The sequence below is a fragment of the Ambystoma mexicanum genome, chromosome 7q (assembly GCF_040938575.1).
Source record: "Ambystoma mexicanum isolate Mex_15411 chromosome 7q, UKY_AmexF1_1, whole genome shotgun sequence".
Taxonomy (NCBI): Eukaryota; Metazoa; Chordata; class Amphibia; order Caudata; family Ambystomatidae; genus Ambystoma; species Ambystoma mexicanum.
Genome location: NC_090941.1, coordinates 575,227,569 through 575,242,877, shown reverse-complemented (window position 1 = coordinate 575,242,877; position 15,309 = coordinate 575,227,569).

Sequence of the window (15,309 nt, the reverse complement as noted above, 5' to 3'; positions counted from 1 at the left end):
GCGCACTTAGAGCTATGCTGCCCGATTGCCCTCCCCTCTTCCCCCCGCACCTGCACGATCTGAATGACACAATGGGCCTCATTATAAGTTTGCCGGTCCGGGTACTACGGTAACGGTAAGCTTGCCAGTACCGTAGTTCCGGGACCGGCAAACTACAAGTTGTGCAAACTACAAGTTGTGCTTGCGGGTGCCCTTCTGCTCGCCAGGTCAGACCTGGTGGGCAGAGCAGCACCCGCGAGCACAACATGCTGCATGCAACGGGACCATTCACGAATGGTGTCGTTGCATGCGGCTTCCCCATTCCCATTGAGCCCTATGTGGCTCAATGGGAATGGGGACGAATTTTTTTCCGGCGCCCTGCAATGGGCAATTACCGGGTCCGCCGGGGTTGTAATGCCGTGATAATTGCCCATTCCTGGGTGCCGAAAAAAAAGACTCAGGCGACAGCCGTGCCTGTATTACAGCTGTCCGCCAGGGTCGTAATGTAGCCCAATGCTTAGCAAGATCATTTGTCTTGTCACCCCTGTGTCCTGCCTCCATTGTCTTGGCACGCCTTGAAACACTTGCGTACAGGCGCGTTATGATTGACTCATCATATCATATCATGGTGACATTTGATGGCAATGCACTAGCATTGGGGAAATATGTGTATGGCATTTGTTGCCACAAGGACGGCTAAGCAAGCCTTTCTAGACTGTAGAAAGGGGACTTGCCTTTGTGTGTCTACTGTGTGCTGACTATCGGTGGTCCACGTTCCAGAATAGCTGAAATGGTGGAGGATGCTGGAATTGTTTTTACTGTTGATTATTGCACACTCCCCACTCCCTTTATTAGCTAGTGCTTGCTATAAATGTGGCTGGTGATGGGGTACAGATGTGTTAAAACATTTCTGCTCTTCTGTGTGGTGCGTGTACTGTGCCACTGGATTATTGTTCGTCTTGCCTCAAGCTTATATCATAGGGTGCATGGACGTGGATGAGAGGAGACTGGAAAGGACAGCCTTTAACACAATATGACAATGTTCAGTATTAGCTAAGCCCAAATACATGGTGCAAAAATAGCCTGAGATGGCCCTCAGTGCCGAGGAGGACTTTGGCCATCTGGAATGGTAATATCTTTAGAATGTTCTAGATTGACATAGTTGAGGTTAAATTTTAGCATCCTAGTAAATCTTCTTTATATCTGAACTAGGGAGACAGTATTTGCTAATATACGTTTTTCATCTTATTTTTCTTTGCAGAGTGATACTCGGCAGGGGTGTCGCCATTTTCTTATCTTGAACATTCTATCACTGGAACACATTTTAGAATATATTAGGATGAGTGATCAAAGTGAAGGAGTCATATATTTGTTTATTTGTATGTATTCATAGAGCGTCGACTGCATAACTTAATTGTTTCTTGGCGCAAGTAGTCATTGGTGGTAGACAGAAACGTGCCAGTTTATGCCGATGATATTCTTGTATATGTTGGTGATCGTGAGAAGTTAGTCCGTTATTTCATGGAAATAATCAAGCTATCTCCGAAGGTTTCAATCTGCAAACGTGTAGATAGATGACATGACTGAGGCCATGACTATGGGAAACATGTGCTTAAATGATAGGTTATTAACTTCTCGGGTGGTCTAGCCTTGAGATTCTCTCCATGCCCCCCATGTAAAAGATATAATAACGCTCAACACAGCTTGATAAGATCAAAGTGATCATTGCTGAATGGTCTCCTATTTCATTATCCCAGTGGGGAAGATTGAACAACAAAGTGACGGCATTTCCGATTGTTTTATATCAGTTGGATATGTTAGCCATTTCTTGGCCCAGTTCATTTTTGTTTTTAAATTACACACTATTTTCAGTAGACTCCTTTCGGGCAACAAGAAGCCCAGAACCACAACCAAAATTCTGGCGGAAATAGCAGGCGTGGGTGGTGCCGATTATCAGATTATAGAGATGTTCATAGGACGTTCCCTTTACTTAGAATTATACGTGCTTTTATGATAATTTGACTTGGGACATTAAAGGAATGGTTCGGTCAGAAATATTGTTGTCCCTATGGTTCGGCCATGTGCATTTAATCTTAATTCAATCGATCGTACAAACATTTCATATGCACCTTACCCGAGTTTTCGTCTCATGAACACAAGCAAAATCAGGCAGCAGGGCGCGGCCATCTTGTGATAATCCTATCACTTGCCTCATCGCCCTGGGTGACCTGCGTTTGCAGCACTAAATCATATCCCCTGCCCTGAGCCTGACATCACCAAATCATGTATATTCTCTGCCTCTCTCTGTGACGTTGCTGGGCAGCATGGCCAAACGCACCCAGTCGTCACCTACGCGTCTAGACGCAGAACCCGGAAAACAACACACATCATTTCACAGCGCAGCGCGTCACAATTAGGAATATGAAACTGTACTTTAAGTGGAAACAACAAGACTGTACAATTGGTAAAGTACATTTATTTCACATTAAATGTTTCGATAACAATCGGCGTGTGACCGAATCAATTAAAATAGGACTTTTTTTCTTTGCCGGTACCGCGTACGGACAGATTGGACCTTGTCTGTCGTATAATGAATCTGCAAATGTTTATCGGGAGTCACGCGCTGTTCCTTTTGGGTACACAGGGTGTTCGTTTTGGGTAATAAATCCGCAAATGTTTATCATGAGCCACGCGCTGTTCCTTTTGGGTACACAGGGTGTTCGTTTTGGGTAATTGCAGCACTTCGGTCGCACGGTGAGTTGCAAGGCTGGTGCTTCAACTTGGCACTAGACCACCATAAAAGTTGTTATGTTGCTCTTAATTGCCAATACCGCGTACAGACAGATTGGACCTTGTCTGTCGTCCCAAAATACGGTCAAGTAGATCCAGCGATTGATATGTAGCTGCAGCTGGCGGTTGAAGAAGCCATCGGTCGGGGTCTGGAATAGATGACAATCGCAGAACGGCATGATGTAACTGTTCGCAAAAGATAAAAATCGAAAAGTGGCTCAGTAGCTGATCTTTATTACAATTATTCATTTCCTTTATTAGCGCAGAGGTGACACAATGTGAACCGAGAGAATACAACGTGGAATATCAAAGTACTTTGCTATTTGCTTCCGCGGATAGTGCGAATAAGAATGTTGAGTTCCAAACGTAATGCGTAAACTGGGGCAATAATTTGAGGTGCAAAAACAATGTAATGATTTATTAGCGTTGAGCCAGGGAGAAACGAGTGGTGGTCTACATGCGTCTTGATGCTGGCCTGCCCCTGTTGCCCGGTAGATAGAAGTACTAGCACTTCAATGCAATATGCCAAACAGAACGAACAAGTACAATGTCACCCATCAGTAACGGTCAGCTATTCTTATTTCGATTAAATCTGGTATGAAATCGTCTAAAGAGAAACTTACATTATATTCGCAATTTCCATTCTCTAGGCGTAATGCAGACCGTGATGCAGAATCCTCCGTTCATGTCAATGTTTTCTCATAAACTGAACTTACATGTAACTAGGTGCAGTTTTGGAATGGGCAACCTAATCATATCATACGTTCGTACACCCCCCTTCAATTCAATCCCTTTCGGAATGGTCCCTGCCTCTCAAGGTAAAAAAACAATAGAACCTTATACTGTGCGAGGGACGCGTGGGGCCTCACAGCTCCCAAGTCGAAATTCAAAGATGGTGACCTTCACTCAAAACGAACGTACATTCTTACTTTGCAACATCCCGTGTCAACGCATCATGATAAAATGAATTTTGAAACACGGGGTCAGGAAATAGGGGGCCACTCGTTGTTCGTGGCGCTGCTCAGCTGTAGGTGAAATTTGCCAATACGGACACCACTGCTTATTTCATGGCCTCCTACCCCATGGCATGTTTTCACAGTCGGTACTTTTTGCGTGCCTAGAATGTTTTGTGGCCTATGTCTAATACCATTTGTAGGTCCAGCAGTTATTCAGCTTTTTGCGGAACTCTATAGCAAGGCAACTGCCAAAACCCAAATATCCTTACACACTGTTACCCATTGTTCATTAACACGAAAAATTATGGTCCCACAGTATCTCAACTAAACTGTGAAATGTGAAAGCAATCGTAATAATTGTAATATATTTTCAAGATAAAGGACTGAGAGGATAGATTTCAAAAGTCAAAATGCATACTTTATTTATACAGATATAGAAGAAAAAAAATGCAAAAATAAAAACAGACGGTAATCATTTCAACCGAGATTTGAACAATTTAACAAGCTCTGCTTTGGGTGGACATGGTACACTGGCAATGTTTTGTGCCAATGTATGTGTGCTCTGAACAGATTTGTGCGCGATTCCATGAGTATGCATCTCGACGACATTAACAATGAGATCTTTCACAAAATCGAATTCCATTTGATCATATACTGGCTTGACCACCCATTTTTGCTTCTTTTTGTAACGGCCATATTGTAGCGAAGCATCCCTAAATTTCCTGCAGTCCTAGATTGTTCCTGGCCCACATTCTTATTATGTGCTAATACCGCCAGTAAAGTCCTACATTTCATCCCCTGGATGCCAAAATGCAATCTCTTTGGCCTGTACTTTAGGCACATATTGTGGAACACCTCCAAATCTCCTGTGTGACAGAATTCTGTGAGTCCCTTCAGATCTCTTGATAGAGTTTTATCAAACACAATCTTCTCAAGGGCTTTGTGTGTAGGTGAAGATGGTATCAACCACTTCTTCTTCCGTGCCTGCTCTGGGGACAAAGGGCCATGTTCACATTGGTGGAAATGTTGGTTTTCTGTCCAGTGGTGAATGTTGGAACAGTGGTGCATCAGTGAGCGCCATTTTTCAAGTAGAATTTCCATAGACCCATCACATGTTTTGGAGCTCCACCAAAGATGGTTGCTGAAATACTGGGACCATTACGAAATACTTTCAAAATCTTTTTTTTCCCTGCAGCTGAGATTTTTTTATTAATTGATTTGGCAACATGCCATAAATCAAATTGATGTTTAAGATTTCGATACTGCTCTCTCATTGTCTTGGCTATTGAAACGTGTCCGTCCGTGGCTATAAGGTCGATTTGCATTGCCCTCGATTGTAGATCTTCCAGTGATTTTATAAAACCAAGTTTCTCCATGGCCACCGAGGATTTACATTGGGACACCTGCACGACAACCGAACTCACAATTTTCTTACTTTCCATGTCCTGAAGATGGTAGGTGCAGTAAAATCTGGGGCTGTCACAATGTCCATCGCCGGCTAGCCTGAACCGTTTGTCGGGGAATGTACTTTGAATAGCCCATTGTTCAATTTTCCAAGCTTCACTAATGGCAGGGAATAGATAATTACGTTGGTATTTGTAGTATTGCGTTTTAGAAATGAAATGTAGTCCCACAAACTGAAAGAAACTCGATAACTTCGTGGAACTAGAGCCACTGAAAAGTAAAGCTGCTGCACAAAGTAGATTGCCAGCTGCCAGTTTCCCCAGCATCGGTGGAGCGGATCATGAAAATGCTTTATGTGACTTTTCACAGGTGGCATGTATTTTCAGGTTACTGCCTTGTGTTAGACGAGTCACGCTCACCAATGGCTTTCCACATACTTCTCCTCCCACTGAATGCACACAGTTCAGCATCTTTATAATCTCCATCAAGCTGCTGTCGAATACTATGTATTTGGTCTCTTTTATTATACTGTCATCTGGCAACACTGTTGTTTCGGACTGAACCGTTGTGGACATATCAACCAAACCGGACATACTATAGTCGATATCTTTGTCTGTTTCGTCGGTCAATAGTGTTGATGCTTCAGTTTCTGTGATTTCAACATCTGTTACTTGACAATGGATAGGAGAAAACATCAATGTGGACTGTTTTTTGGGTGGCATTTTTTTGTTGGGTGTCGATTGTGTCAAGTGGTCATCGAGTAATGTAAAACTATCTTCTATAAATTCAATTGCGTCTTCCTCTGGCAGAGTGGGCGCATTGTAGCAATGGTCCAAGAACACTTTTCTCCAGAATCGCCGGTCTTATTAAATTCATTTTCTGGCCATTGGACATAGGCATCTCGAGTGTGAACACGACCCGCCTCAATGAATAGTTCCTCCATGGTAAACACAGTTTGGCAAGCAGCATCTGTCATTTGTAATGATGTCTGTGTCTGCATAGTCTGTACTCGATTGTGCAGCTACAGGACAGATAGGAAAAGTAATGTTCAGTCTAAATCCAACATATAGTGTTGTACAATTGACATAAAAAAAGCATATAATGAAGGCCTTAGCACAAAACTTTCGCTAACAATAGAAAGTGTTTATAATTAACCTTATTTTTATTTCTTTTCTTTGAAACCTTCTTTGCTCTAACATCAGCATACTGGCAGATACACGTTCCTCCGGTTCAATATACGGATCTTGTATACATTCCTACAAAAAATAGTATCCATTTAAAATTATTCATTGGCTTTACACATCTAATTAGACTGACTTTATTTTATACAATGGTAATGTCAATGCGCATACCTCTGGCTCCAGAGCAACTGTATGGTCTGTTTCCGGAACAACCACAATGGATAATGTAATTATATCGGACGTTGCATCATCTCCCTGAAACACAGTTCTTGCATTAGTAAGGTCGAAAAGATTGGAAATGGGACAAAGACGACAAAGGTGCATATCAAAAGTAAAGTGGTAAAGAAACATTGTGCAATGCAATGATACGTTGCGAAAATGTGAACAGATTATCTGGCCCTATTGAACTATGATGATCAATACCCCTGACACCGGATCTACTATGAGGGGTGTTTGAATTATAGTGGACGCTGCAGCATCTCCCTGAAACACAGTACTTGCATTAGTAAGGTCGAAAAGATTGGAAACGGGACAAAGACGACAAAGGTACATATCAACAGTAAAGTGGCAAAGAAACATTGTGCAATACGATGATAGGTTGCAAAAATATGATCCGATTATCTCGTCCTATTGAGCTATGATGAGCAATACCCCTGACACTGGATCTACTACGAGGGGTGTTCGGATTGTAGTGGACGCTTCAGCATCTCCCTGAAACACAGTACTTTCATTAGTGACTTCGAAAAGATTGGAAACAGGACACACAATTTTGAAAGACGACAAAGGTAGATATCAAGAGTAAAGTGGTAAAGAAACATTGTGCAATGCAATGATACGTTGCAAAAAATATGATCACATTATCTAGAATTCCGTACATAAAACCAGTCTGTAGCAGAATAGCTAGGTAAGATTACCTGATACGCACTCGAAGTGGTTCATGACTCCAGGCAACACGTGGATGTTGAATCTTGTTCCTTCATATTCGGTGGATAGTAATGGAGTGGTAAAGGGAAATTATTATTCGTTTTAGAAATTCAAACATTACAAAATGGCATGTAAGGAGACTGAATACTAGAAATGTGCACTTATTGACACGCATAATATAGCATAGTTATTCGTCCCCACAAATCATTTTTCAACGTGGGTTCTACAAAATAGGGACTGATGTTTAGCAAAAAAGTAATTATTTCAGCAGTTAATCAATCACATAAATATGTAAAGTACTATAAGTGGTATTTACACCGAAAATACAGGCGTAAAGCTAAATCCTAAATGACTGTGGCATCATTTTTACGAGTGAAGTCAGAATAGCGTTTGGGAGCAATTTCCGAGTTGCTCTCGGTTGATTCCTCTTTGTGTACATGGATGTTTCGTACATATCCGGTGAGAAGTGCAGGCTGCAGATGCGGTATCGATGACCCCTCTTGTCCTCCAAGACTTGTTTGACTCTACTTTCAAGCTCTTCCAGTGGATATCCGCAACGTCTGACCCATTCTCTTATTCGATCAACAGTCTTAGGGAATACATGCATTGTATGGCCTTTGGATTTGTCATGGGTCTTCGAAGGACAACCAAAAATATAACATGCAGGCATTGTTGTAAATTCTGCAAAATAAAGGTCAACATTATTAGAAAATTATTTTGCATAAGCATGTGAGAAAGAATGAATTGGACCATACATTGTTCAATGCACGCTTTCTTTTGGGCACCACAGCAAAACCAGTGCAGCGTGTGCGGCTGTTTAATAGGATACATTTCACAAACGATTCATTGATGTGTTGAAAATCAGAACATGTTACTCGTCCCTTGAATGTTCTATCATGCACGAAAATGAAACATGCTTATACTATAGGCACGGTCCGCGAAGGATGCAATACGATTCCAATTGACAATGATAAAAATGGCTATACCGATAACATAACAAAAGAAACTCAAGTCAATAGCAATGATACAAATTAACATAGCACTACGGAGTTAGATACTTCGGATTAGATATAGGTTTACAAATGAAGGAGATATGATTAGGATACATGTCCTTACCTTGACCAACAAACAGTTGGATTCAGCAAGCAGAGTAATTAGTGGCAGGAGAACAGGGAGATGTTCACAGGTAGCTCACCGACGAGTTCACTCGAAGCTGTCACAGAGTAGCACGTTCATGAGTTGACTTGCAGTGCTCAAGGATGTTCTCATGGTAAATATCCAGTGGTTTATAAAGAATAACAAAAAGGGGTGTGTTTGTGAATGAATGACGTGTATATGTCGTGGCATTATTTACACTGTAGGGGCGCTGCCTGCTTCGGGGGACGACTGTCTGGAGACACGGGGTCTGAGGAGGCCATGTGAGCAATGGACCCTGGTCATAGGATACCTTTTGAAGTGTACATGCTGTTTGACACCTTCGCTGGTTTCGCCCCTGACAGCCCCCCATGGCAGCACACATCCACTGGTGCGAACTGCCTTTGATAGTGGAGTGGGGATGGATGGGCCGGGGGCGTGCAGACAAGGCACAGGAAGACTGCTGAATGGAGACACACTTATGTGGATTGCAGGGGCACGGCCTGCTTCGGGGGAGGCCTGCCTGGAGACACTGGGTAAGGGGAGGCCATGTGAACAATGGCCCCTGCACGTAAGATACCTTTTGAAGTGTACATGTTGTTTGGCACCTTGGCCGTTTGTGCCCCTGACAGCCCCCCATGGCAGCACATATCCACTGGCGTGAACTGCCTTTGATAGTGGAGGGGGGATGGATGGGCCGGGGGCGTGCAGAAAAGGCACAGGAAGACTTCTGAATGGAGACACACTTATGTGGATTGCAGGGGCGGAGCCTGCTTCGGGGGAGGCCTGCATGGAGACACGGGGTCTAAGGAGGCCATGTGAGCAATGGACCCTGGGCGTGGGATACCTTTTGAAGTGTACATGCTGTTTGACACCTTGGCCGTTTGCGCCCCTGACAGCACCCCATGGCAGCACACATCCACTGCTGCGAACTGCCTTTGATAGTGGGGCGTGGGATTGATGGGCCGGGAGGCGTGCAGATAAGGCACCGGAACACTGCTGAATGGAGAAACACTTGATTCACTTAAAAACTGAAACAACCATTGATAAAAATATGTTGTGTTTTATTTGGTTTCTTATTTTGATGGCAAAAAAATACTATACATTAGTAAACAAATGAGAAATGACCCAATTTTGTTTGGTCGAGAAACGAAAATTACATTTGCGTTTTTTTACTTTTTTTCCTTTTATAAATGCAGGGGGTCCTCCTGCACTCCCTCAATTCCCCCTACCATAACTTATACCCCACCTATTTTTAATAAAAAAGTACAATTTCGAAACAATTCGGCCAAAAATACTCAGTCATTTCTACTTTGTTATTTTTGCAGTCAGTTATTTCCACGGATACCTATATCATTACAGACTAGTCACCACCTTCCTTGGTATTCCTAACCAATTAGCAACAGGGGAAGTGGGGCCAGCGCTGTCCATCATTCCAATTTCCCCCAAGGGCTTCCACATATTATGTATCCAAACTTCATAGAAAGCGGTAATTGCAGTCAGTATTTGAGGAGCTCCATAGCATTACTGTTGGAAGCCTCATGTAAGCCTTCCAGTTTGTCCATAATCCACGGACATGGAGCTTACATCCCTACAAGCTTTGGTTTCTAGATATGGAAACTACATGACTTACAGGGGACTTAAAGTAATTGCTTGGAAATGCTTTGCTATGTGCTTCTCAAACAAACATCAGAGGTCTGCACAAATATCCCTGAATGATCATAGGCTTACGACCAGCGATACTTTCCATTAGCTACGGATAACATTAAAACATTGTCTTACATGGAAGCGCAATGTTATTAAACAGAGGCTGAAGATGAAGCAAACCATTGTTGGTCCTTTTTCAATTTGCTAAGACGTTGCAACATAACTCTGTGGAGCCTACAGGGGTAAAGGAGTGGCTGTGGGGGCTTATGTGAGAGAACTGTGTGGTACGTGGAATCTAAGCTTTTCCTCTCTTGCCTCTTGGGGTGTCCCCCCCTCTATGTACGACACTCATCTGGAACTTGGGCTCACTTATCTCTCAAATACTCTTTCACGAAAGGTGATTCTATTATGGAATGCTCTGTGGACGAGTCAAGATGAGAATCTAGCTAAAGTATTGGGGTATCAGTGTAGCACAGGGTGGTCAGGCTGTATCAAAAAATCATCGGGAACTGTGGGTTTGGGACTCTGTTTTGATTACCCTAAAAGTATTTCCTGAGTCTCGAAACAGAAGCTCAAACAGAAGTTCATGACTTGTTGGTGAAATAAGAGAGAAGAGTTGACTCTCCAGAAATCCACGGTTATGCAATACCTTCCCCATTCTCCAGTTATGGGAGCAGGGAGGTACTTTACTCTTGTCACAAACTTATACCATGGAATACTTTAAAAAAAGACCCAGCTGAATGCCTTCTCTGTAAAAGCAATAATTGGCAAATGGCTGGGTGCTGCTTGGTACACACATGATGCTTGTTGTATATGTGGTGAAAATGAAACCTTCCACAACTTTGTATTGTTTATCCCTCTGTATAACAATTATATTAAACAGATAGTTATTGGTTTTTTTAAAGAGATCTGTTTTGTTGATGCACCAGCATGACACCCACTGACACCCAATGGATAGGCTGCTTTGTTTGGGGCTTCTTGCACTCTGTTTGTAACAAGGCCGTAGATCTGTGAAGCCTTAATAAAATTTGGAAAGGAGGGAGCCACAGGTACATTTGAGTTTTGATGGAGGCAAAGGGGAGGGTTGGTCAGAGGGTCATTTGGAGAGTAGAATGTTGATGTTTATTGTAGAATGAGGGTGTTTACCTCTAGTCTGGATGGGGCACCAAGGATCACTTTAATTTGAGATGGCAATGAGCTGGGCTTTGCAGGGCTCTGCAATGGAGGTGGCCTGGTTCTGTTCAGTGGTTAAAGGAACCAGCAGACCATTCCCTTTTCCAATGGCTCTTCCCATTGCAATGACATCTATTTATGGAATATATGTACATTTCTACCTTTTGAATCTTTTTATGGAGACATATCGCTGACCTAATTCCCCCATTATGACCATCCCACCCCAAAGTCTATGAAAAGAAACAGACTGTTTTTAATCTGAATATTCTGTTTTATTTTAAATCATACATCAAGAAAATAAAGGTGGTCCCCTAACCTTCATTGCTGGGGAAATCACCCACAATATTCCACATAATTACAGAAAGGAAACACAGTCTGCCTGCTATTATCACACAAATGTCAACATTGCCAATAGAAACAAATATCCATATGTATTCAATCAAACCTTACTAACTCTTCTAGGGAAAACAAATAAATCATTGTTTGTCAAATTCTAAAAGACAATAACCATTCTTAGAATAAACTTAGAAACAAAAGAATTCACTTGAGATTTTCTGAAACCATCAACATATTTTGGCAGCAAAGAAAAATACAAGTTTGACATAGGACAGATACAACTCTAAAATGTGGGACACTATTGGTTTGTAGCCTGCGCATAGATAGAAGAATGTTTCATAGAGTTGACATCGTTACACTCATTCTGAAGGCTTGGGTTCAGGGTAGAAGCTTGTATGTTGGAGAAAAAAAATATCTTAATGTATCAAAGGGTCACACAAACATGAGATTATAAAATGGAAAAAGAAAAATAATCAACAATTGTTTATTAATTGGCTTTAGGACTCCATTTAAGACAGAAGTCTTCTGTTTCTGTCCAATGTTAGTTGGGAAAAAGACATTGGTTATTTAAATTGTCATTATTTTCTAGGGGTGAAACTAAATTCCTTGCAATTCCACTTCGAGGAGTAGACATCTTTAGCGTAAATTATGTTTTTCACAGGTCAAGAACTTTATCAATCACTGAAAATCTGTGAGACATGTTGAATACCATTCACACACACCCAGCTATAATCTGCTCTTATGTAAATTCAGGGAGTTAATTAATAATGTGCAACTGATAGAGGCAAATGTGCCCTGCACAATTTGGTATTCTAGAAGAAATTATTTTAACTATACATCCAACAGTTTTATTCAATGACCCAGGCCCCTTTTAGTGACATAGCTTGTAAACAGGGAAATTATCCCAATATGTAGGTGACTGTTTGACATTATGTTTGAAGTCAGAAACCCAATATAGATGGGTTTATGTTTAGCATTCCATGATGTGACCATGAGCACTAGAGTGGCAGTGTACTCTGGCAATATACAGCATAGTACCATGTAGATGTGGTGTATTGTTGATACATGATGTTAAGCCAATATGATTCCTAACTTGGGTCTAAGAGAGAATTGTTTCCCTTTCATAGAGACATTTTTTTTTCTGCATCAAAGGTATGAAGCCTACCTGGTTCTGGCTCAGGGGATATCCACATATGGATTCTAGACCAGGAGGACAGTGATTGCCTCACATGCTGATTAAGGTATGAGATTAATATTAATACAATTGTGACTTTGGCTCTTGGTCAGACATATGCACTGCTTGATTTCTGGATGTTTGTTTTGTAAACAGATATAGGTTTGATCAGACTGTTTCCCTGTATGTGTCATGTTTTTGCAGTGTTTCTTAGAGGCCATTTTGGAGGCTTTGAAGAAGTGAGGTTCCTATTAAGCAGAACAAGTTAATTAATTTTTCAGTAGATGGACATTTACCGTGCATTAAGAGCATGTTCTTTTGCATTTTTGTTTGTGTTTTCACAAACGTATGCAATGATGAAACATAAATGGTTTGAATCATTGTAGTTGATGAAATGAATTGAATTGAAATTGGAAATTAACTTATTAGTGACTTGTTGTCCTTTTCCCTTTCTTCCTTCTTTTTTATGTTTTTGGATTGGTTGTATATGTACTTTACAATTTTAGAAAGTGGTTTTATGAGAATCTCACTCAAGATACAAGATTTGGAAACTGATTAAGGATTTAAAGAGGACAGCCCCTGATGAATGTCCAACCAATGTGGAGCTAGGGACAGAAACATGTTGGGTTCTTCTAGCACAGAAACATGAATTGGATCATTATGTCATTGTTTGTCCCATTGTGTCTTTGTATCATGTTTTTTATGAGTGTGTTGTAAATCATATGTCAATTATTTTTTTTTCTTCTGGTTTTGTATTTGAATATCATTCTATGGGTGATCTTAGTATGTTTAGAATTGAATTGTAATGAAATAAAATTGAATATGAACTTTTAGATTGTGACTACTAAGTTAATTGTTTCAGGACTGAACGGTAGTTTGTAAGAGGAGTTAGTCACCATCTAATTTCTAAATTGTCAATCTCTATCCCTTCCTTTTGTTTATTATATTATGTCTATCCCAAACAGTAGAGATAGATTTGCCCTGGTGTGGGTGAATTGTTTTGGGTACCCTTCTACCTGTATTATATTGACATATATAACTATACATGCATATGTCTATATTTATAAAAGTGAAAATGTGTGAGTCTGTGACTTGGCAAAGCGTTGTTCAGTATGCAATTCCACATTGTTTCACCAATCTGCACCCAATATTGCATAGTTACCTGTTAAGATCATCCGGACCTTACTGGCTACATGACATTTGGACACCCACCCATTTCCACGGATTTCAGCAAAACTCTAAATTTGTTTGTGGGTTTGTGGCTTGGTGAAGCTTTGTTACTTATACCCTTCCACACTGTTTCAACAATCTGCACCAAATGTTGCATAGTTACCTGTTAGCACCTTCCGGACATTACTGCCTACATGACATGTGGCCACCCCACCCCTTTCCCTGGATTTCAGCACAAGTCAAAATGTGTTTGTGGCTTGGCAAATCATTGTTCCTTACACAGTTCAACACTGTTTTATCAGTCTGCACCACATTTTGCATAGTTACCTCTTAGGACCCTCCGGACATTACTGGCTACATAACATTTGGACACCCCAGCCCTTTCCCCGGTGTTCAGCACCTTCACACATGAGACGGTTGCCTGAAATCAGCGAAACATCAATGTGGTCGTACAAGGACCGGTCCTCAACCCTAGAATGCACAGTTTCTGAGACATTTGCACCACAATGAACTGAACCACACCAGGGTGAGGCAACAGTTGGGGAGAGAGCACAGTAGGTTCCAGTATGCAGCAGCATACCAACTCTCACCTCCCCCCAACGTCTGCTCTGGGGTATGTCAGCCAACCACACACGCCCATTCTCAGTACAGTTGAATTCAGAGTGCAAATCACATCAAGCGATTAGCAAATCAGAACAGCAACCTACAGGATCATTGATTTTCAACAATTAATGAGAGTGTTGTCATGTCTGTCCACAGATCCCGTTCGGAGAACGTGTACTTTTTGCTAGTATTTACATAAAATACAATGTCACAATGGGGTGACTGCTGCAGTCAGTCACCCCCTTTACAGTACATTCATGGGTCTGTCCTGTTGTGTGGCTGACTGCTTGGCTGTCTGCATTGGCCCTGCCACCCAAGCAGCAGCCAGACCTCAAGATGACAGCTGGGGGTCTGTCCCCTATTCTTTATTCAGGGTGGCTCCATCCACCACATGGGGCAAACCACACTCACCGCACAGCCCGTGCTCTTCCATTACTTCAGGGCGGTGCCCTGCACAAGTGGGGTTCTGCCCTCTGTCACCACTGCTCCTGCAGCCCATTACAAATCTTCTGGGTGGGCCCCATTGGTTGGGGGGGATGGTATAGGCAGCATGATCCCTTGGTTTAGTCTCTGTGGGTTTGCCCATGCATTGCTGAGGTGCAATCGTGAATTAGGCCGTGGGGGGCTGCTTGAGGCAGCAGCCTCCCCAGGTAAGTCTTTTTGTTTTGTCTCTCGCTTCCTCTCCCTTTCTCTGCTCCTTTCTCCAACGTTCTTTTTTTTCCACTGTCTTTTTTAAAATCCACATTAAATTTTGTTCCCCTGGCCAGCCCATTCCTGGGGAGGGAAGATCTGTTCTATTGTTCTCTTTTCTTTTCGTTTTCTTCTCTTAATATTCCAT